The sequence below is a fragment of the Bubalus bubalis genome, chromosome 9, assembly GCF_019923935.1.
Source record: "Bubalus bubalis isolate 160015118507 breed Murrah chromosome 9, NDDB_SH_1, whole genome shotgun sequence".
Classification (NCBI taxonomy): Eukaryota; Metazoa; Chordata; class Mammalia; order Artiodactyla; family Bovidae; genus Bubalus; species Bubalus bubalis.
In genome coordinates, this window is record NC_059165.1 from 18,961,978 (window position 1) to 18,986,929 (window position 24,952).

General features: G+C 36.5%; 1 long non-coding RNA gene across 5 annotated transcripts in view; it reads right to left on the minus strand.

Annotated features, from left to right (window-relative positions):
• LOC123334984 overlaps positions 1–24,952 on the minus strand; it is a 389,678-nt gene that overhangs the window by 215,684 nt on the left and 149,042 nt on the right. For all 5 annotated transcript variants that reach the window (XR_006553166.2, XR_006553165.2, XR_006553167.2 and 2 more), the window contains exon 2: positions 19,507–19,654. This is a non-coding gene — a long non-coding RNA (uncharacterized LOC123334984). The remainder of the gene's footprint in view (positions 1–19,506; positions 19,655–24,952) is intronic.

The window sequence follows — 24,952 nt, forward strand, 5'->3', positions numbered from 1 at the left end:
GTACCACGTGTTTGTCACATTTGTTAATTGTTGGGGGGGGAACATTGCTGTAAATTATATGTCCAATTGATTTTTTAAAATTTTCCCATTACTTTTGTGAGTTACTAGCCAAAAAACAAGCTATTTTTATCAGACTTAATGTATCTTGACACCTCGCAGATTTTTAAATACCTATTTCTTATTAAAATTTTCTCTTTATTTGGTATTAGTAGTTGTTTATATGTTTGTCTGCATCTACTCCCATGGATATTTTTTCTATATTCCCTCCAATGGTAACACCTGCTATTTTCATCATTTCACTGGGGGCATTACCCAAGATTTAATTAGGGGATTTTTTATGAATAGATTTTCTATCTATATTTACTTCTACACCTATGCTGTGCTTAGTCCATCAGTCATGTATGACTCTTTGTGACCCCATGGACTATAGCCTACCAGGCTCCTCTGTCCATGGGGATTCACAGGCAAGAATACTGGAGTGGGTTGCCATGCCCTCCTCCAGGGGATCTTCCCAACCCAGGGATCGAACCCAGGTCTCCTGCATTGCAGGTGGATTCTTTACCAGCTGAGCTACCTCTACACCACCAGAGATCAAATCAGTAACTCCACCATCCCAGGTGCTCAGAAATATTTGGTAAATAAATGCATAAGATAAAGTTGAATAAACTACAGCAGATGCAGACGGCATAGAGGAGGAGAAAAGGGGACAGCAGGAAGGATAAAGGTTCACCTGAGGTACCCATGCTTCATTCTTTTTCCACGTGAGATATTGACATTACAGAAGTTTGAGATAAACCAAGGCTTTATCAATAATTAATGGAACTGTAGTGTTGTTAAAACTTACATCCAACACATGTTTGCAAAAGGGACCATGTCTATTTTATTTAATCTTTTATTCCTAGTGCCTTGAACAAAGCCTGGAGACATAATACATACTCAAATATTTGCTAACAAATAAAGCTAATCAGTTGATTCATGAGAAAAAGTATCATCAATATTGTGTCTGCAGAATTTTCCACTGAGATGTTGGATAAAAATATATTAACATTCAATTCATCAAATCATAATCACTGCTTAGGAAATCTTGAATTTTAGCTTTTCCATGCTTATATTGCTTACTCTTATTTGTAACTGTTTATGTTAAAATTCTAATCATAATGCACATGGTGGAGGTTTAGTCACTAAGTCATGTCTAACTCTTGCAACCTCATGGACTGTAGCCCATAAGACTCCTCTGTCCATGAGATTTTCCAGGCAAGAATACTGGAGTGGGTTGCCATTTCCTTCTCCGGGGGATCTTCCTGAGCCAGGGATTGAACCTGGGTCTTCTTCACTGCAGGCAGATTCTTTACTGACTGAGCTACCAGAGAATTCCATAGTAATATGTATATTGATAGCTAAACATAAGAATAATTATATTTATCTTGAGGTCAAAATTACCAGATGGACACCGATGTGACAATTTCATATGTTGCTCAATCATTCTCTATACATACTATTCCAAATTTAATTAATGCAATTGAAGTCATACTTTTAATGCTATTTAACAATAATACTAGTGTCAATAGTATCTAGCTTTTGTGCTACTCATATGGTTGATACTTATTGAATATTTTTAATCTAATGAATGTTTGAATATCAGTTTACTGATACCTTGAGTTTTAGAAAAGGCAGAGGAACCAGAGATCAAATTGCCAACATCCGCTGGATCATGGAAAAAGCAAGAGAGTTCCAGAAAAACATCTATTTCTGCTTTATTGACTATGCCAAGGCCTTTGACTGTGTGGAACACAATAAACTGTGAAAAATTCTGAAAGAGATGGGAATACCAGACCACCTGACCTGCCTCTTGAGAAATTTGTATGCAGGTCAGGAAGCAACAGTTAGAACTGGACATGGAACAACAGACTGGTTCCAAATAGGAAAAGGAGTTCGTCAAGGCTGTATACTGTCACCCTGCTTATTTAACTTCTATGCAGGGTACATCATGAGAAACGCTGGACTGGAAGAAGCACAAGCTGGAATCAAGATTGCCGGGAGAAATATCAATAACCTCAGATATGCATATGACACCACGCTTATGGCAGAAAGTGAAGAAGAACTAAAAAGCCTCTTGATGAAAGTGAAAGTGGAGAGTGAAAAAGTTGGCTTAAAGCTCAACATTCAGAAAACAAAGATCATGGTATCTGGTCCCATCACTTCATGGGAAATAGATGGGGAAACAGTGGAAACAGTGTCAGACTTTATTTTAGGGGGGCTCCAAAATCACTGCAGATGGTGACTGAAGCCATGAAATTAAAAGACGCTTACTCCTTGGAAGGAAAGTTATGACCAACCTAGATAGCATATTCAAAAGCAGAGACATTACTTTGCCAACAAAGTCCGTCTAGTCAAGGCTATGGTTTTTCCAGTGGTCATGTATGGATGTGAGAGTTGGACTGTGAAGAAGGCTGAGTGCCAAAGAATTGATGCTTTTGAAGTGTGGTGCTGGAGAAGACTCTTGAGAGTCCCTTGGACTGCAAGGAGATCCAACTAGTCCATTCTAAAGGAGATTCGCCTTGGGATTTCTTTGGAAGGAATGATGCTAAAGCTGAAACTCCAGTACTTTGGCTACCTCATGCGAAGAGTTGACTCATGATGGGAGGGATTGGGGGCAGGAGGAGAAGGGGATGACAGAGGATGAGATGGCTGGATGGCATCACTGACTCGATGGACCTGAGTCTGGGTGAACTCCGGGAGTTGGTGATGGACAGGGAGGCCTGGCGTGCTGCGATTCATGGGGTCGCAAAGAGTCGGACACGACTGAGCGATTGAACTGAACTGAACTGATACCTTGAGAGTGATATTCTTCTCACAGTTTCTCTAACGTTTGAACTATTTTTATAGTTTGAATCAACTCAAAAAATGGCAAAACCAGTGGAAAGCATCTCCTGACTCTCCCTGCAATAGAGACTCCTGATTTTAACTCTTTATTAATGAAATTCCAACTCGGATCATGTCACTAACTTAAAAACCTTACATTTCTTTTCCTCATTTTTCCTAAAAAAATGTTACCTATATAGCTTCTTATTTCCTGAAAAGCTGCTCTCTGAAAACTGGAAATGAGGAATCTTTTTCTAAGCTTTCTAAATGGTTCTCTGTCTTTACTAATCCCTAGGTGTCTCGGAGAAGGCTATGGCACCCCAATCCAGTACTCTTGAGTGGAAAATGCCATGGACGGAGGAGCCTCGTAGGCTGCAGTCCATGGGGTCCCTAAAATTCGGACATGACTGAGGGACTTCACTTTCACTTTTCACTTTCATGCATTGGAGGAGGAAATGGCCACCCACTCCAGTGTTCTTGCCTGGAGAATCCCAGGGACAGCAGGTCTGGTGGGCTGCCGTCTATGGGGTCGCACAGAGTCAGACACGACTGAAGTGACTTAGCATCAGCAGCAGCAGGTGTCACCAAGATATTGTGCTTTGATACTTTGTGTATAAAATGTACCTGGTTAAGCTAAAACAAAACTAAGAAATAAGCAAACACATGTGTTATTTTTCCAGGTGGAGCTAGTGGTAAAGAACTTGCCTTCCAATGCAAAAGACACAGGAAATCCAGGTTCGACTGATCCCTGGGTCAGGAAGATCCCCTGCAGGAGGAAATGGCAGCCCACTCCAGTAATCTTGCCTGGAGAATCCCATGGACAGAGGAGCCTGGTGGGCTACAGTGCATAGGGTCACAGAAATGGACACATTTGAAGCGACTGAAACACACATAAACACACACTAGATAACTAAAACTTTTGAACAGTTTTCTCCTCTTTAGAATTTTTTTTTATAGCTATATTTAAAAGGTTATTCCTCCTATGAAGCAAGATTAAGATGCAAAGAGGTAAAATGGAATGGACAGAGTTAATGGGAGAGAAATGCCAAGTTCATGTTCCATGAATGGTGTTATCAGGACTTTTATCAAAAGAGAACATTAATTTTTGCCAATAATGACAGGTTAAAAAGAATCAAAGGTCCTTTCACAAAGATTACAAAATCTATCACCTAAGCTCTAAAAAATGACCTTGAATCTAACTAAAATAAAATTGAGCTATCATATTATAATGTTGAAATAGTTGAATCTGATATACAGGTTCTTGTATGTCCATCTGGAAATGTGAAATTTGGGACAAGTTTACTTGACACAGTTTTATGTTTGGTTATAAAACCACAAATTGTGTTTAGGATGTTAGTATCAACAGTTGCATAGTAAGGTAGAAAAGTCCCCTTTTCAGTGTCTTCTTTATCTTTCCAAAAGTTCCTGGATGGGTAATAAAATCTCTATTAATACTTTTATAATAAGCTCCCACTATAAGAAAAAAACATGTAGCATTCTAAAGCTAGCTGTCATGTAATGTACAAAATAGTGAATATATTTGTTATTCATTACCTGATACTTTATAGTTATGAATTTTTCATATCCCTGTAGTGTCATCTTCCCCCAGCTGCCCTGGCATACATCCTGGTTCAAATCAGGGCCAGCCAAACATAAATAAATAAATGAAGTTGAACAGGTAACTCTTAGAGGTCCTTTTCCATGGTACAGACAAAAATCTTTGTTTTAAGAAAGACTGTAATCAGGAAGTATTGGTAAAAGAGATGGTGGTTAATACTAATAAATCATACAAATTTATTCATATTTTGAAGCAGTTGCTGGATATTAACTCTACAAAGTACAGAACATCCTTAGAAATATAACATTTTCATATAGAAATAGAAGCTAGTAAGTCCTTAGTCATCTATGCTGCTATACTCAAGGCATTACCTCCTCAATTCTAAAATAATGTTTTTATTGCCTTAAGAAATTTATTAAATTATATTTCACATGTCTCATTGAGAGTCACTTGGAAAAATAATCCTATCATAATGTCTCACTAATGATATATCAAATATCCTTCTGTCTAGGAGGAAGCTTCCCTGGTGGCTCAGAGGGTAAAGAATATGCCTGCAATTCAGAAGACCTGGGTTCTATCCTTGGATCAGGAAGATGCCCTGGAGAAGGGAATGGCTACCCACTCTAGTATTCTTGCCTGGAGAATTCCATAGACAGAGGGGACTAGTGCGCTATAGTCCATGAGGTCACAAGTTGGACATGACCGAGTGACTAACACTTTCACACTTTCAACTTTGAATCTTTTCTCTATGTGAAATAAATCACTTAGGAAATTTTATATTTTAGTTTTTGTTAATAAAAGATACCTTGTGGCTGAGAGGTTAAAACGTCTGCCTCCAATGCAGGAGACCCAGGTTCAATCCCTGGGTCGGGAAGATCCCCTAGAGAAGGAAATGGTAACCCATTCCAGTATTCTTGCCTGGAGAATCCCATGGACAGAGAAGCCTGGTAAGCTACAGTCCACCGGGTTGCAAAGAATCAGACAAGACTGAGCAACTTCACTCACTCACTCAAAAGACATCTTGGGGAGACATCACATGAGATTTTGCCACACACCTCTATAACTGTTAATGTAGTATAGCTGGGTTCTCACTTAATGGACTTTTTGGGCCCTAAGTACATGTTCTCATATTTGAATCAAATTATGTCAATGTTAAATTAAATTTCATGTTGAACTTCAATTGGCCTCTATGTAGAAGTGGACCTGAAATTCTATTAAAGATGATCCAGTTTCTTATTTCAATCAGGCTTTCTCACATTGTAATAACTTCCAGATGATAGATGAACTAAAATAAAACTAAGGTTTCAATAAGAGTTTGGGGAAATATTAGCATGGTATGAAAGACTAAGAATACTAAGGAAGTTATTTTCAAACTAGTTTTTCCTTGCTTTAAAAAATGCCACTGGCAAGAATAATGATGCTTCCTTAATGTTACTAGAGTGCTATATTTGTAAAGCAGCATGTAAGCTTCATAAAAGGGTAATGAGTTCCTTAAGTGATAGTAAAATAAGCTTTCACGTAGAGATGTGCTGAGGTACTACTGTTCATGGGCAGCACGAGGGTTGCATTACCTATTTTGTATTGCAATTTTCACTAACAGAAAAAAAAGGAATTACAATAATGGTCACATTTTCTTTCTCTGACATAAAAAAAGAACACTAGTGGAATTCAACTAAGTAGAGAAAATGATAAAATCTTATACAAAATTTATACTTATTTGGCCATTCTTCTTTATATAAGCATGCTATTTGAGTAAAGTAGGTATAAATTCCTCTAGCTGTTCATAGACTAACTCCCAGATATCTATTTTCAGTTGATTTGGTCTCTGCTAGATTTATCAATTATTACAACTTCATAAAATGTGCATAGATCCCTTGACATTTATAGAAAGTAACACTTGTCTTCTCCCTTCCATGTATAATAGCAGTCAATAAAAATAATCACTCAATATTGGTGGAAATAAATGTAATAGAAGACAAAAAAATTATTGAAGTCTTTCAATTTAGTTTCATCTTTCAGGAGAAAAGTCTCATCTATCATGTAATTGAAATCCCCTAAGAACAGAAATTTCATCTTAAATTCCATTGGCTAATTGCCTGTACAATCAAGGAGAGTTTTCTATTCTCTATCACCATTCTTAATTGGATTTCTTGCTCTTTAGCAGCAACAGGAAACAGATGGTTCCAGATATCAGACATTTCTAGTAAGTGGCAGGTACATGAAATATCTCACTGTTTTGCCATATTAAATTTGGCAAGGCAACATGTATAGGAAGGAGAGAATATATATATATATAATAAGTTTATGAGCAAAGGAGAAGGATTCAAATGAAAACTATGACTTCTGGGGCAGATATTTAAAAAGAAATGCTTTTGAATGATAGGTGGAGAAAGGCTCTCACTCAAGTCTAAAGTAAAATTTAAAAAAAGAAAGCTCAACTCAGAAGACTAGAGTATGAAACTTTCTGTGGTCATAAAAAGCTAAGCCCATCAGCAACTAACTATGGAAGTGCTTTCTTCCTAACAAATGTATAAGTTTTTGCATGACAGATAAATTATGACAGATAAAAGTACCCAAATACTAAATTCTATTTTCATAAGACAGGGTAAGTGCATATTGCTACTATTGCTACTATAAAAATTACATGTTTATTAAATAAAGGAGCCAAATGAGAAAACTGGTGCTCCTCCATAACCAAAGTCTGTGAACACTTGAAGAAACAGAAGCATAAAGGCTGCTTTTTAATCCTTAAATCTGAAACTCAAGGGTGATCTGCTGAGTCTCAGCACAGCTAGCTTCTCAGAACATAGCCTCAGGCCAGAGGATCATATGAGCACTTTAAAAACAACTTTTGCATATTTTTATTCCAGACTTCCTATAATTAAAAAATTAAAATATACCTAGGAATTTACAATGAAATGAGTATTTCTGTCATAGGAGAGGCATAGGGAATAAGAAATTTATATTAAATTTTCCCTAAAAGGCTGGATATTTTGAAGTTTTTCTTGGAGGGACAATTATAATTCTTAATGAGATTTGAAGTAATTTTAATACCTTATAGCAAAAAAAAGAAACTATAAACAATGTCTACATTTCTTAACATAGACAATAATTGGTAAGAAAACTGCAAGCAAAGTTCAAAATAAAAATTTAAAAAGAATAATTGAAATAAGTATGTTTTATAATGAAAAAAACCCCGCTGTTCTTAAAAATAACTTGAATTAAAGTAACATTTGAAAAACAGATATTAAGTTTTAAAATAATGTGGTAAGGAATGGTTTGACTTACAGAATAAGATGTCTGAATTAATATTCAAAATTAATATTCTCTATCCTAACCAAATGGAAAATGGTCAAATGGTAAGTCCCTTGTCTCCAGTCTTACTTTTACTTATTTATAAATTTAATAGTAGTTTATGAAGCAATTGTTTGGGCAAGCAATGATATATGAGAAATAGCACACAATGTATGTGTGTTAGGTATACATGTGTTCCCCATCCTGAACCCTCCTCCCTCCTCCCTCCCCATACCATCCCTCTGGGTCATCCCAGTGCACTAGCCCCAAGCATCCAGTATCGTGCATCGAACCTGGACTGGCAACTCGTTTCATACATGATATTTCACATGTTTCAATGCCATTCTCCCACATCTTCCCACCCTCTCCCTCTCCCACAGAGTCCATAAGACTGTTCTGTGGCGGATTCATTTTGATATTTGGCAAAACTAATACAATTATGTAAAGTTTAAAAATAAAATAAAAAAATGTATGTGTTAGTTCAATGTTTGTTGCTATTATTTGACTATATTTCTTCCTGTGATTTACTATTACACTATATGATTACAAAGGAGCAGATCTCTAAATCTTCACATATCACTTGAGTGTGATTTGCAAAATTCTAAAATAGTCCCATGACCATTATTCCCTAGTATTATTCTTGTGATTGTGTTTTGCTACATGGGAAAGAAGTTTTGCAAGTGCCATTAAGGTTACTGCTGCTGCTAAGTCGCTTCAGTCGTGTCTGACTCTGTGCGACCCCATAGACGGCAGCCCACCAGGCTCCCCCATCCCTGGGATTCTCCAGGCAGGAACACTGGAGTGGGTTGCCATTTCCTTCTAAGTTGCCTTAAAAATAAGGAATGGGTCTAAAAAGCAGAGTTTTCTCCAGCTGGTAGCAGAAGGGGAAATCAAGGAGTTTAAGCATGATGAGAGTTTGTGCATTGTTGCTGGCTGGGAAATAGAAGAGCCATTTGAAACGAACTTGAGAAAGATCTTTAGAAACTAAAGGCATCCTGAGCCACCAGTCAGCAAGGAAACAGGAGCTTAGTTCTATAGATGCAGGAAGCTGCATACTGCAACAATAAAGAGCTTGGAAGGAGATGCTTCCTGTAAGTTTCCAAATAAAAGCCCAGGCTGACTGATACCTTGAATCTGACTTTGTGAGATACTAAGCTGAGAAGCAAGTATAGCCCACCTGGACTTCTAACATACAGAGCTATGAGCAATTAAATGGGTATTGTTTCAAGCTTCTGTGTATTCATGGTAATGTATTCATGGTAATACATTACACTCCAATTTAAAAGGAAACAACATGAACTACTACACCAGGATAAAACTGTTTTAGGGAGCCAATAAGCTAATATTGAAATTTGGAAACTTTAGACCCTAAGGAGACACAGGCAATAATGAATGCATCATGAGTCAAGTGGGGCTTCCAGTCTTCCAGTCCTTTTGGCATAAGAAGTAAGATAAAGTTTCTTATGAGCTTGGAAAAGAGGTTTTTAAACAATAATGACAGTAATCGATTTCATATTCAAGATGTTAGATGGTATTGGATTTCTGAAAAGGAGATTTGTCACTTTCTGTTCTTTAAGACTTGGCTGAAATTAGGGATTTAAGAAACACATAGGTTGGGGGACCTAAGCCACAGGGAGGTTTGTGTCCTCTTTGCTGGCAAAAGTCCAGGAAGAGGTAGTTGGTGATACTGCTGTTGCTGCCGCTAAGTTGCTTCAGTCGTGCCCGACTCCGTGCCACCCCATAGACGGCAGCCCACCAGGCTCCCCGTCCCTGGGATTCTCCAGGCAAGAACAACTGGAGTGGGTTGCCATTTCCTTCTCCAGTGCATGAAAGTGAAAAGTGAAAAGGAAGTCGCTCAGTCGTGTCCGACTTTTAGCGACCCCATGGACTGCAGCCTACCAGGCTCCTGCATCCATGGGATTTTCCAGGCAAGAGTACTGGATTGGGGTGCCATTGCCGTCTCCGAGTTGGTGATACTAATGGTCAACAAATGACAAATCTTGGATAAGTAATGTGTGTTAACCGCTCATTAAATGCCAGACACTGATATAAGCTACTTCAGCCAATTATTCTACCTAACACAAAAAACTTACAAAAATGGTAAGGTTAAACTACTATTTCCCCTATTTTGCAAGTGAAAAACAGGTGCAGAGAATATAAATACTTTCCCAAATCCTCATGGAAAATATATACAAGACCCAAGATTTGAATCCCGGTACTCTGGTTCCTTGGTTTGGGCTCTTAAGCACTAACCTAAGGTTTTAAGAAAGCTGGGAAAGAGACAACCATTTTCATGATGTTTTTAGAGGAAGATACACCTGCTTCTCCCATCCCAATTTGTGCTCACTTGCTTCAGTCTTGAGCGACTGAGAGTCGCTTCCGACTCTGCAACACTATGGACTATATGTAACCTGCAGGCTCCTCTGTACACAGGATTCTCCAGGCAAGAATACTGAAGTGGGTTTTCATGCCCTTCTCCAGGGGATCTTATCAACCCCAGGATCGAACCTGTGTCTCTTGTTTCTCCTACATTGTAGGCAGATTCTTTACCCACTAAGCTCCCTAGGAAGCCCATCCCAATATATGCATCTCTAAATGACATGATAGAAAGACAATAATTGTTTTGTGTCCAAATATGCTAGTGGAAGATTGTAGATGGATGGCCTCACCATTTTTCCAATATATGGTGAAATTATCAGATGAGTAAGATCATCCTTTACCCCTGAAAGGGGCAAAGCATTAGTAGAGAACTGAACCCTAAAGTATCTCAAAAGTTAGGGAAAAGAACAGGAAGTTCCCCCAGAAGCTTGGTCACCGCTGGGAGCTAACTTTGCCCATTTCTTCTCCACCAGTATATGAAGTATTCTTAAATACAAGTCTCATAGCTTATTCTGATATTGAAATACAATGGATGTTTTACAAACATGATTTGATCCATTGCCTTCATTAGGTATTCCGTAAAGAGGTTTCATAGCTTACTTTGTATATATCTATTATAGGTTAATTTTCTGAAAAACAAGTTTTTGGAACTAAAAAATTCTACAGCACCTGTATATTTTAATTATGTGACTGTAAATGTATGGATATCATCATAGTAGTCTAAAATATAAGAATCTAGAAAGACTAAATAACTATCCACATCTTATAAGAATTGCTTTGGTACATAAGTAACATCTTAATCTATTACATGCTTTATAGATTTTATATCTACATATTCATTGTAAATTTTAGATAACAAGTATACATGTTTATATTTATTTTTCCCTTATAGTCAAATCTTAAGTTATTATATCTGTCAGCAAAGCAAGCAAACAAAAACAAAAAGAAAACAGCAAGTGTTTTTGGAAAGACCCAAAAAAAGTGTGTTACATTTGTACCTCTATTTTTAGCAGCCAGAATGAGATCACATATTAATTCCATATAATGATAAATGACGCCAGAATGTATCTTACATTTAGTTTTAAAGTGAAACCTAGAAATTTTAGTTAGATCTAAACTTAGCTGTGTCTCCTCAGATTCATCACTTGGTACCATATGTTGTGTTTCTGATCACAATTCTCATAATCTGTGGAGAGGCTACAGATGTCTGGGTTTAAATAAAAACAGCGATCAGTTTGCTAAAGAATGGACATGGGCCACATTTCTAATTTTAAGTTGGAAAATTTGTTCCATTTTACAGATTTATTTTTACCCCTGAAAAGTCCTAACAAGATTTGCTAAGCTTGACTATTCCAGACCATTTTTTATCAGTTTATCCATTTCAGGTAGTATTTTCCAAAGATCTATACTAAGGCTATGTTGTGAAATTTTATGCAATAGTTACTTTCACTTGTTATTAAAACAAAAACAAAAACAAACCATTCAGTGTAAGTGAATTTATAATTTCCTCTTTCCTGACCACGGGCAATCTCAAAACGCTTTCACTCTTGACTCTCAAATGTGTAAATCGGTGAGTGAAGAAAGATATCTATTTTTATACTTATTTGAGACTTTATTTAATCCTAAAAGTTTGAAATCATTATTGAGTAACTTAATGCATGTTACTAAATAACTCATCCAACTTATGAATAAAAAAACTAAGGCTCAGAGAAAGTGAGTTGAGTCACAAGACTAGAGGGTGGCAGATTTAGAGCCCAATCAAGGAAAAGTGATTCACTCAACTAAGTTAGTTAAAGAAACTATACTTAGAGTTGTTAGACAGTGTTACTAACACAAGCATATTTTATATTTCCATTTCCAGGTTTTCAAACACTTATATTTAATTATTTTCCTATGTTTAACTACTCCCTTAAAGTTCAGACATGAAGTGGTACTCTATATTTAAAGAAAATAAAAATGTATATATAAAAATATGTGTGTAGATGTTCAGCAGTAAATAATATTAATAATATTTCTAGAGCATAACTTTCAGAGGGAACAACATATATATATTTACACATAGAGATTCAATAAGATTGATTATTTCTGGATTCTGCCATATGTATTTCTAAATATTTTAAATTTTCCTAATTTTATTGGAATACACTAGTAGTTATGCATTAAGAATTTAGATCTCTCTTTCTCTCTTTGTAGTTCTTTTTATTCTTAAATTGTTTTCTAGGAATGACTGTTTCTTCTTGCAATTTCCACAATTTTCAATTGTGTTTATGCACATTTTTTGAACTGTGCATAAACAGGTAAAAACTGAATCCAGAAGAACTATGTTAACTGGCTCAGGACACATCTGATGCTCCAGCTCCATGATACATAAAAAAATAAAACATGCCATTTTGGATAAAAAGTGACATGGTTTATCTTCAGTACTATTAACACTCTTTAGTAATTTCTTAAAACTATCATACAGCTAGAACTATCATAAAAATTGTGAAATAAATGTAACATTTCCAGACTTTAAGTTGGCACAATTTTTTATAAAAATGCCACTGATATAGAAAGTGGCTAAATTTACTGAATGCATGTGCCTTAAATGTTTCATATTTCATTAATTTAGTCATTCGAAAGGAGCAATAGTGAGTACTGGTTAAAACCCACTAGGGTTCATCCTCTACAAGAGTTATGCTACCTGTTACTCATATGGAAGAAGCCTGGGCTTGGGAATCATTATTAGCATGATTGCATCATTATAATAATAAATACTGCTTCCAGTAGTGTTTTTCCAAGTTTCTATCACTAACTTATTGCTTACTTGCCTTTCTTTAGTTACATAAATAAAGGCATTTGGTTTGTAAATCTGTGATAATCATAATTTATCATCCTGCTAATTAGGACCATGTTCATTGTTGGGTTTCTTTTCTATCTCAGCCTTGTTTTACTCAGCTGTTTAGATGATATTTTGTAAGATGAGATAATATTTCCTTAATTGTACATTTTAAAGCAGCATGTATGATTTATTAATAAAATGAAAGGGTATTATGCTCAATATTACCTGTGTGATTTAATCCTCAGAATCTTCCTTACAGGGGCTTTTATTTTATCAACAAGATAATGATGATGAAGACATGAGTATATTTACAAGTAAAGTATGAAAAGATAGTCAACACTGTATCAATAATACATTATGAAAAATTAGACATATCCCAGACGTGGAGAAGTGGTTTTACATCAGATAATACATTAATGTTATTTTCTTCATATTTAATAGATTAATGAAAATTATGGAGAAAAAGATTCAAAAAGATTCAATATTCATTCATGATTAAAATACTTAGTGAGCTATCTGTAATTCTAAAAAAAATTTTTAGATATCATCAAAATTATCAAAATCTAGGTATCAAAATGTGATTTATGTACTAAAAATAAAGGCCAAGAACATTCAAGACAATTTTGAAGAACGAGGTGAAGATATCAGATACCAAAATACAAACAACTACAGTTTATAATACAAACAGAGACAAACCAATGGAATATTATCAAGAACAATTATTGACTTATTTAATATAAAAACTGTATCTATGAGAAATGTGACATTATATATTGATAGCAAATATTCAATAATTTTATAGCTATAGTTGGAAGTGAAACCACTATGACTTATTACTCATATTACCCTTATATGAATGTACTCAGTTCAGTTGCTCAGTTGTGTCCGACTCTTTGTGACCCCATGAATCACAGCACATCAGGCCTCCCTGTCCATCACCAACTCCCAGAGTTCACCCAGACTCATGTCCATTGAGTCAGTGATGCCATCCAGCCATCTCATCCTCTGTCGTCCCTTTCTCCTCCTGCCCCCAATCCCTCCCAGCATCAGAGTCTTTTCCAATGAGTCAACTCTTCGTGTGAGGTGGCCAAAGTACTGGAGTTTCAGCTTTAGCAGCATATGAATGTACTAGAATGTACTTTTAAAATGTTTAAAAGTCTCTCTTTTCTGTTGCTTAAAAGAATTAGAAATTATTGATTTTTAAAAAGTCTTCAGTGCTTGATAACAGCTGTATAAAATTTATAGACTTTTTCTTACTAATTTTCTTTACTAATTTTATAGCTTCTATTTCTTCTTGCAGTGCAAACACACTTTAGGGGATCAATTCTTTCTCCTTGAAGTGTAACATTAGAGATTCCTTATGGCAAACTATTTGGTTTAGTTTGTTGTTTAAAAGTCTTTATTTCATCCAGATGGTGAAAGGCTGCTTGACTGTGTATAAAAGTCCAGATTGCTAGTCATTGCCTTTCTGATTTTTGAAATTATGTTTCCAGTTGTTTATCAGCTTCTATTGTGGCAGCTAAGCACGTTATCAGTTGCTAATTATTTTTCAATATCAGGAATTAGCCTTTTCACTTTTATTGCTGCCTAGGTTTAATGTTATGAAGATTTACTGTTATGTGAATAAACATTTATTTTTTATTTGTCCTGCTTTGAATTTTTAGAACTTCCTGGACCTAAAAATATCATGTCAATTAAAGGTTCTGGAAAATTATCAGCCATTATTATTCTATTCCCATCCTGTGCTTAGTTGCTCAGTCATGTCCAAATCTTTGTGACATGGCCTGGAGCCCACCAGGCTCCTCTACCCATGGGGATTCTCCAGGCAAGGATACTGGAGTGGGTTGTCATGCCCTAATCCAGGAGATCTTTCATCCCATAGAATACTAAATAAACAGGTACCACATTTCATTCCACTCTCTGTATATTTTAACCTATAATACTTTCCATTTTATTCTTTTAGAATTATATAATAGGTACTTCTTTCAGATATACATTCTATTTCCCTAATTCTCTCTTTTGCTGTATCTATGCAATTTATTGATTTTTTAATTTTTAAAAAATTTCTATTTGTCCTGTTGAATTTTTTTCCTATTAGAGTTTTTAAATTATATTATCTCATTTTCTCAAAATTGATAATACCTTAAATGTTTTAAGTTTTTTAAAACATTTTACATTTTGTTTCTGCCAATTCCATTAACTGAAGTTTTTAAAGTTCTAAATTGTTTTTAGTTTTTTAGGGTTTTTTTTTTTTTTTTTTTTTTGCTCTTCCCATGTAAACTTTTTCTTTGAAATTTGTTTTTGAAATTCATGTTTGATGAAGCTTTATTTTGGGGAAACTTGAGAATCTCAGGTTGAGGATGTGTCCTTTCAGAGACTCAAATTCCTAATAAGATTACTTTAAGTTAGTTTTATATATTGGGGCTTGAACAAATTTTTAATATAAATTACATAATCAAATCTGTAATTGGAAATTCTTAGATGAGAATTCCCCCCTCTACTCCTCCACACTCAGGAGTTCAGTGTGAAACAGACTATCTTCTTGTCTCCTTTTGCTAGCTGAACAACTTCAATCTACTTATTTTCTAAATCATAAATAATAAAAAAAAATGAATAAACTGTAGCTTTTTAAGTGTTCCTGTTCATCTTGCTGGACCCCCTCAGTGTTGGAACGTATTCCTTTTGACTATTAAAAGCAAGACTCCATTTCCTGTGATTGGAAAATGTTATAGGGTATCTATAACTTCAGCTTGAACTTACTACCTCATATCCCTTCCAATGATTTCAGGTTGCTTAGCCCTGTTAATTTCAGAATTCTTAGTGTTTTTCTTAATTGCTTACTAGGTTACTATATTTTTCCTATGAGTTTAGATGTGTTCTATCATCTAAACACTTGCAAGAACACTTTGGCATTATTTAACACATCAATTTGTCAGATGTAAGCTCCTTGTTCTTTTAAGTGTATTGTACTTGATTTCCTAGCATCTATTTAGCAAAATAGTATCAGGGTGTGATTTTCATTTACTACGCCAAGATTTATTTAAGTTGTGGTCTACTGCTACTGTTTACATAACTATCTCAATGACTATACAATATTGCTGCTGCTGCTGCTAAGCTGCTTCAGTCGTGTCCGACTCTGTGTGACCCCATAGACAGTAGCCCACGAAGATCCCCTGCATCCCTGGGATTCTCCAGGCAAGAACACTGGAGTGGGTTGCCATTTCCTTCTCCAATGCAGGAACGTGAAAAGTGAAAGTGAAGTTGCTCAGTCATGTCCTATTCTTCGCAACCCCATGGACTGCAGCCTACCAGGCTCCTCTGTCCATGAGATTTTCTAGGCAAGAGTACTGGAGTGGCTTGCCGTTGCCTTCCCCAGATACAGTATTCTAAGTGCTTTAAAGCATTAATTTATTTAATTCTAACACACTGTTATTCTAAAACACAGGCTTCAACAGTACATGAACCGTGAATTTCCATTGTTCAAGCTCGATTTAGAAAAGGCAGAGGAATCAGAGATCAAATTGTTAACATCCATTGGATCATTAAGAAAGCAAGAGAGTTCCAGAAAAACATCTACTTCTGCTTTATTGACTATGCCAAAGCCTTAGACTGTGTGGATCACAACAAACTGTGGAAAATTGTTCAAGAGATGGGAATACCAGAACACCTTACCTGCCTCCTGAGAAATCTGTATACAGGTCAAGAAGCAACAGTTAGAACTGGACATGAAACAACAGACTGGTTACAAATCAGGAAAGGAGTACATCAAGGCTGTATATTGTCACCCTGCTTATTTAACTTATATTTAGATTACATCAAGCAAAATGCCAGGCTGGATGAAGTGCAAGCTGCAATCAAGATTCCTAGGAGAAATATCAATAACCTCAGATACACAGATGAGACTAACCTTATGGCAGAAAGCGAAGAACAACTAAAGAGCCTCTTGTTGAAATTGAAAGAGAAGAGTGAAAAACTGCTTAAAATTCAACATTCAGAAAATTAAGATCATGGCATCCAGTCTCATCTCTTCATGGCAAATAGATGGGGAAACTGCAAGCACTGAAAAACTTTATTTTCTTGGTCTCCAAAATCACTGTAGATGGTGACTGCAGCCATGAAATTAAAAGACGCTTAGTCCTTGGAAGGAAAGTTATGACCAACCTAGATAGCATATTCAAAAGCAGAGACATTACTTTGCCAACAAAGGTCCATCTAGTCAGGGCTATGGTTTTTCCAGTGGTCATGTATGGATGTGAGAGTTGGACTGTGAAGAAAGCTGAGCACCGAAGAATTGATGCTTTTGAACTGTGGTGTTGGAGAAGACTCTTGAGAGTCCCTTGGACTGCAAGGAGATCCAACCAGTCAATCTTGAAGAAAATCAGTCATGAATATTAATTGGAAGGACTGATATTGAAGCTGAAGCTCCAATCCTTTGGCCACCTGATGTGAAGAATTGACTGATTAGAAAAGACCCTGATGCTGGGCAAGACTGAAGGCAGGAGAAGAGGATGACAGAGGATGAGATGGTTGGACGGCATCACCAACTCAGTGGACATGAGTTTGAGCAAGCTCTGGGAGTTGGTGAATGACAGGGAGGCCTGGCATGCTGCAGTCCATGGGGATGTGAAGAGTCAGACACAACTGAGTGACTGAACTGAACTGACTAAACACAGTGTGATGGAGAAGGAAATGGCAACCCACTCCACTATTCTTGCTTGGAAAATCCCATGGATTTAGGAGGTTGGTTGGCTACAGTCCATGAGGTTGTAAAGAGTCATACACAACTGAGCAACTGAGCACAACACACTGTGAGGTAAATATATTATCATTGTACAAATCATAACTGAGAGAACTCTGAAGCGGAAATGTTAGAACAACTTATGGAAGATCATATACCTTGAAAGTGGCACAGGTATGCTTGCTTGAGAATCATTATTTCCAAATTTTAGGCTATAATACCAGGTTTACTACATGGGTGATTATTATTCATCAGTGATATTTGTCTTAGAAAATGACTTATCTGAAATCTTAAACTTGTAACTAAAACATCTTTCACAGTATACTTTACTATTAAATTTTTGATCTCCCACACTTCTGTTATCATATTCACTCACGTAACACTAACTTTCCCTTGCACTGCAAGGAGATCCAATGAGTCCATCCTAAGGGAGATCAGTCGTGGGTGTTCATTGGAAGGACTGATGCTGAAGCTGAAACTCCAATACTTTGGCCACCTGATGTGAAGAACTGACTCATTTGAAAAGACCCTGATGCTGGGAAAGATTGAGGGCAGGAGGAGAAGGGGACGACGGAGGATGAGATGGTTGGATGGCATCACTGACTCAACAGATATGAGTTTGGGTAAACTCCGGGAGTTGGTGATGGAAAGGGAGGCCTGGTGTTCTGTGGTACATGGGGTCGCAGAGTCAGATATGACTGAGCAACTGAACTGAACACCAACTTTTTATTATCTATTTTTTTTATTATTCTCTATTGTTCTAATTGCAAAGGATATTTTGATGATTATGTTTTCTTTTAAATGTTGGTTTTTACATTTTAATAATTATTTCTTCTGCTTTAAAAATTCATAATTAATGCTTGGATATTTGTTATTTTTGTGCTTTATACTTTTTAGAAGATAAATGTAATATCTATTTTTAAATGGTTGGGAAAATAAGTAATTAAAGCATAGAACGTAAGTGAACCTTGTAGATTAATTTTCCAGGATCAGAAATAGGGGATAGACCAAAAGTAATCATAAGAGTGACATAAGTAACTGGAGTCATCTTTTTAGATTTTAAATCCACTATTAATTCTTGACTCTAATATACTGTCCTTTGTTTCTACCTACAAAATGAACTTGGTAATAACATTGTCTTTTATCAAACTTCTGTTCAGATCTATTTTTTATAACTCCCAGTAAAAGGTCTGCAATGTTCTGAGAAGCAGTTTGAAAACAACTAGTAGATGGTAATCCAAAGCAAATTAATTTCATACAAACATGAGTTTCAAAACTCTACACAGAGGGGAGAGTTTTTTAAAAATTATTTCTAGTGAGAAAAATCAGACTTTTCATAAATGTGGGGGTTGGGTCTCCTCCAAATTTTTATTTTCCTTTTTCTCCTCTTCCTCGATTTCTGATTTAGGAATTTCCAATTTGGAAAGGAAATCTGCAGAGGTTATAGGTATATACAAATACAGTTTATAGATTCCCTAGTAGAATCCAAATTTCTGTCTCACAATCAGAGAGTAGTCTAAATCCTTTTGGGGCATGAAAAGAAGGCCGTCCTTCTAATGGGGACAAATAGCTACATAAAAAGTCTTTTGAGATATATAAGCAGCAAGCTTAGAGATCATGGATACAGACATTTTTGTTCTTTGAGGCTCTATATGGAAATAGCTTTTTCCTTAAATCAAAATAAGAAGAAAAATAAGGTTGATAACAGTTATTAAAAACAACTTAAATTTAGGAAATTATTAGTTTGCACTAGGTCATTATATTCTTTTAAGAATCAGTTTAGATTGTGTGAACACATATCTTAGAAAAACACTTAAAAAAATAAATAGAAAAGTGGAATCATGAAGTATTTACCTCTGTGATTAATTTTTTTAATGTAGCATAATATCCTTGAGGTTCATTCATATTGTTACATATTGAAGAATTTCCTTCACCTTTAAGGCTGAATAGTATGCAGTCGGTCCTCCTCAACTGCAGGTTCTGCATTCATGGATTCAACCAACTGTGGATCAAAAATATTAAAAAAAGGAAAAACTTTCAGAGTGTTCCAAAATGCAAAACTTGAATTTGCCACACCCTGAGAACTCCTTGCATACCATTTACATCATATTTACAACTATCTACATAATACTCACGTTGTTCTGCACTGTAAGCAATCTAGAGATGATTCAAAGTATCAGGGAGGATGTGCTTATGGGAGGGAACCAACCTCCCATGGACACCAAGAAATGACTGTGGCATTGTATATACATTTCCTTTATGTATTCATCCATCAATTAGGTTGCCCCTTTTAGAACTAAAATGAACACGTGAGTGCTAATATATTTTTAAAATCCTAACTTTATTTTACACAATGTCCAGAAGTGAGATTTCTGGATCATATGGTAGTTCTATTTTTAATTTTTGAGGAGCTTCCATCCTGTTTTACATAGCAGCTGTACCATTTTACATTCCTCCTAGTGATATACAAGAGTTCTAATTTTTCTGTATCTTTGCCAACACATGTCTTTTATTATTATTTTTTTTTTTTTTACAATAGCCATGCTGATAGATGTGAGGTGATATCTCTCTTTGGTTTTAATTTCCATTGTTTGATGTTTGGTGACTAAGGATTTTTTTATGTATCTTTTGGCCATTTGTAAAAACATATATTTAGATGCCAAAGCCATTTTAAAACCAAGTTATTAGTTTTTTCGCTATGTAAGTTTAAGAGTTATAGGCTTTACATACATTTTGCAGATTCAATCTTTATTAGATATATAGTTTGCAAATATATTCTCCCATTCTGTGGGTTGCCTTTTACTGGGTTGATTGTTTCCTCTGCTGTGGAGCTTTTTATTTTGATATAACTTTATTTTTGTTTTTGTTGACTGTGTTTTTAGTGCCGTACCCATAAAATCCTTGCCAAGATCAATGTCATGAAGATTTTCCCCTTATGCTGTCTTCTGGAAGTTTCACAATTTAGGGTATTAATGTTTAAACCATTAATAGATTTTGAGTTGATGTTTATGTATGGCCTTCTACCAATCCAAGCAATCATGTCTGTTTTCCTTTAGGCAGCCAGAGTATGCTGGTCCAGTAATAGTTCCAAGATCGGCAAGCAGAAGCCAGTCCTCTGTGGAGACTTGTCAAAAAGCAGTGGTGTGGGATGTACAGACCAACTTCTTCCACCTGGTGAACCTGGGAACTAGGAGGTTTCTTCCTGATCATGTGTCCATGTGTGTGTCTGTGTGTGTTAGTCACTTAGTCATGTCCGACTCTTTGTGACACAATGGACTGTAGCCCACCAGGCTCCTCCATCCATCTTGTCGGGATTCTCCAGACAAGAATACTGGAGTGGGTTGCCATTTCCTTCTCCTGATCATGTGGCACTACCCAAAGGTAGGGTCTCTGGAGAGATGGAGTCTGGAGGCTCCCTGCAGGCTTTGGTGAGTCTGATTTCACATTCTCTCAACATGCAAGACCTTTTCAATTAGTTTCTGATTTCTCACAAAGGAAGTTTGTTCATGAACTGTTACTGGATTGGAGTGTCACAAAGGAAAAGATGCCCCTAAAGGAAATCAATCCTAAATACTCATTGGAAGGACTGATGCTGAAGCTCCCATACCGTGGTTACCTGATGCAAAGAACCAATTCGCTGGAAAAGACACTGGTGCTGGGAAAGATTTGAAGGCAAAAGAAGGGAGCGACAGAGAATGAGATGGTCAGATGGTATCACTGACTCAAAGGACATGAATTTGAGCAAACTCCTAGAGATAGTGGAAAGCAGGGAAACCTGGCATGCTGCAGTCCATGGGGTCACAAAGAGTCAGACATGACTTAATGACTGAATAACCACAAAAGCTTCTGACTCTTCCATGTGCCTGATGGCACTTTTTTTTTCTGTATACTTCTTTAAACTGTAGCTTTGTTTAATTTACTATTTCTGTTCTTTCTACATTTTAATTATGAAATAATTAATGACAAAGACTATGCTTCTCAAAATATGTTTGTCTGTATCTAGCAAATTTTTTAAAGTAATGGTAACTTATTAAATAATCTGCAGGATTCTACAATGCACTCCTCAGGTTGATTGTCCCTGTGCCAGCTCATTCATGTAGAAAAGAATTATTATACATTATGAATTATTGAACTCATCTATAGTAACTTCAAAACTTCATTTTCTTCAAAATTTTATAGAAAACTAAACTTAGAAGTTTTAGAAATATTCCTGCTTAAAATACTCTGCCTTGCTACCTCACATATATTATGCCTGTGAACCTGGATTTTAATTCAAAAAATACATTCACCAGTTTTTCAGAATCTTTGAAAGATGGGGCCCTGTTATGGCATTTGGTTCTTATATACAGAGAATTTCAGAACAGTGAAAATGTAATATACTATTCAATTTTCCTGCCTTTCCTATACGTATGGAATCATTTGTTCTAATTCTTAATGGTTTCCAAATTATAGAAAATTAGGTGACTTGGCTTAGTTCATGTCTTAAAAAACTGAAAGATCCGTTCATATAAAAACAGAACTACTCACAAAAGTAAACTGTTTAGATAACAAATGAACATGTTCTATTATAAGATATTCTGCTATTACTATACTAAAGTAAAAGGTATTTTCTTTAGGCTGCAATCTAAGAGACATATTCAGAAGTTCTATAAATCTTGCATGATGATTTCTACTACAGAATCAGACATACCTTGGCAGGATTTTCTACTTTCATTTCCAAGTGGAGCTGACCCATTGGAAATAATTTGGAAATGGCCTGAATGATAAGATAAATTTTGAAACCAAATTAAATTATATCTTGTTCTGGGCCTTTCTGAATTTTGGAGGCAAAATATTCTTTATTTGGGTGTGCTACTCTGGCCCTTTAACAAGTGACCTGAAAAACTGCTAGTTTTGGGTGTGAATAAAAGGGAATCTTCCTACACTGTTGGTAGAAATGTAAATTGGTACAGCCACCATAGAGAACAGTATGGAAGATCCTTAAAAAACTAAAAATAGAGCTGCCATATGATCTAGCAATCCCACTCCTCTGTATATATCCAGAGAAAACCATAATTTGAAAAGATGCATGCACACCAATGTTTACTGCAGCATTATTTACAATAGCCATGACATGGAAGCAACCTAAATGTTCATTGACATATGATTGGATAAAAAAAGATGTGATCTGTTCAGTTCAGTTGCTCAGTCATGTCCGACTCTTTGCGACCCCATGAATCACAGCACACCAGGCCTCCCTGTCCGTCGCCAACTCCCGGAGTTCACTCAAACTCACGTCCATTGAGTCAGTGATGCCATCCAGCCATCTCATCCTCAATTGTCTCCTTTCCTACTGCCCCCAATCCCTCCCAGCATCAGAGTCTTTTCCAATGAGTCAACTCTTCGCATGAGGTGTCCAAGGTACTGGAGTTTCAGCTTTAGCATCAATATATACATGCAACAGAATACCATTTGGTTGTAAAAGAAAAAAAAGAATGAAATAATGCCATTTGCAGCGACATGGATGGACCTAGAGATTATCATACTGAGTGAAGTTAGTCAGACAGAAAAAAACAAACAGATACCATAGGGTCTTGCTTATATGTGGAATCTAAAATAAAAATGATACAAATGAACCTATCTATGAATTAGAAAAAAATAAAGTCTGACACTGTTTCCCCATCTATTTCCCATGAAGTAATGGGACCGGATGCCATGATCTTTGTTTTCTGAATGTTGAGCTTTAAGCCAACTTTTTCAGTCTCCACTTTCACCTTCATCAAGAGGCTTTTTAGTTCCTCACTTTCTGCCATAAGGGTGGTGTCATCTGCATATCTGAGGTTATTGATAATTCTCCCGGCAATCTTGATTCCAGCTTGTGCTTCTTCCAGCCCAGTGTTTCTCATGATGTACTCTGCATATAAGTTAAATAAACAGGGTGACAATATACAGCCTTGACGTACTCCTTTTCCTATTTGGAACCAGTCTGTTCCATGTCCAGTTCTAACTGTTGCTTCCTGACCTGCATACAAATTTCTCTTTGAACTGTGGTGTTGGAGAAGACTCTTGAGAGTCCCTTGGACTGCAAGGAGATGCAACCAGTCCATTCTGAAGGAGATCAGCCCTGGGATTTCTTTGGAAGGAATGATGCTAAAGCTGAAACTCCAGTACTTTGGCCACCTCATGTGAAGAGTTGACTCATTGGAAAAGACTCTGATGCTGGGAGGGATTGGGGGCAGGAGGAGAAGGGGATGACAGAGGATGAGATGGCTGGATGGCATCACTGACTCGATGGACATGAGTCTGAGTGAACTCCGGGAGTTGGTGATGGACAGGGAGGCCTGTCATGCTGTGATTCATGGGGTCGCAAAGAGTCAGACATGACTGAGTGACTGATCTGATCTGATGAATTAGAAAGAGATTCATAGAAATAGAGAACAGATTGTGGTTGCTATGGGGGATATGGGATAGGGGAGGGACTGAGAGTTTGGGGTTAGTGGATGCAAACTATTACACAGAGAATAGATAAACACCAAGGTTCTACTATATAGCACAAGGAACTCTATTCAATATATTAAGATAAATCATAATGGAAAAGAATATGTGTATAGAAATAAGTCACTTTGCTGAACAGCAGAAATTAACATGACATTGTAAATCAATTATACTTCAATAAAATTAAATTAAAAAGCTTGAAGAACAAAAATCCAATTTAAAAAATATCAAATATAAACTTATATAAATCACAACATCACACCTTCTTAGCAAGCTATTTGAAGTTGACTGCACTAAAACAAAGAAGTAAACCAAGACTGAATTAGAAATGGAGTCCAGGAAACTAGGTGTCAACACAAGGAGGAGATGAAGAGAATTCCCCGGTACAATCATGAAGGAAAACCCCCAGGATGGGAGTTGTGGAAGAGACTTATCGAGCAACAAGTCCATATCAGCATGAAGGTCTCAAATGAGAGAAGTAGATGTGGGATATGAAAGATGGAGAGATGATAGAGGAAGAGAGAGGTCAGGCTGCAAAACAGCTGCCATCTGTGACTGTAACAAGGGGTTTCAGCTATGTGGTAGAGTCTAGGGAAAATTTAGGGAGTAGCTTATGCTGGCAGGGTTCTGCAGTGCAAGAGACCCTGTTTCTAATCCTGGGTCAGGAAGATCCCCTGGAGGAGGGCATGGCAGCCCACCCCAGTATTCTTGCTTGGAGAGAATCCCCATGGACAGAGGAGCTGGCAGGCCACAGTCCACGGAGTTGCAAACAGTCAGATATGACTGAGCGACTAAGCAGCAGCATATACATTAAACAAACAAACTA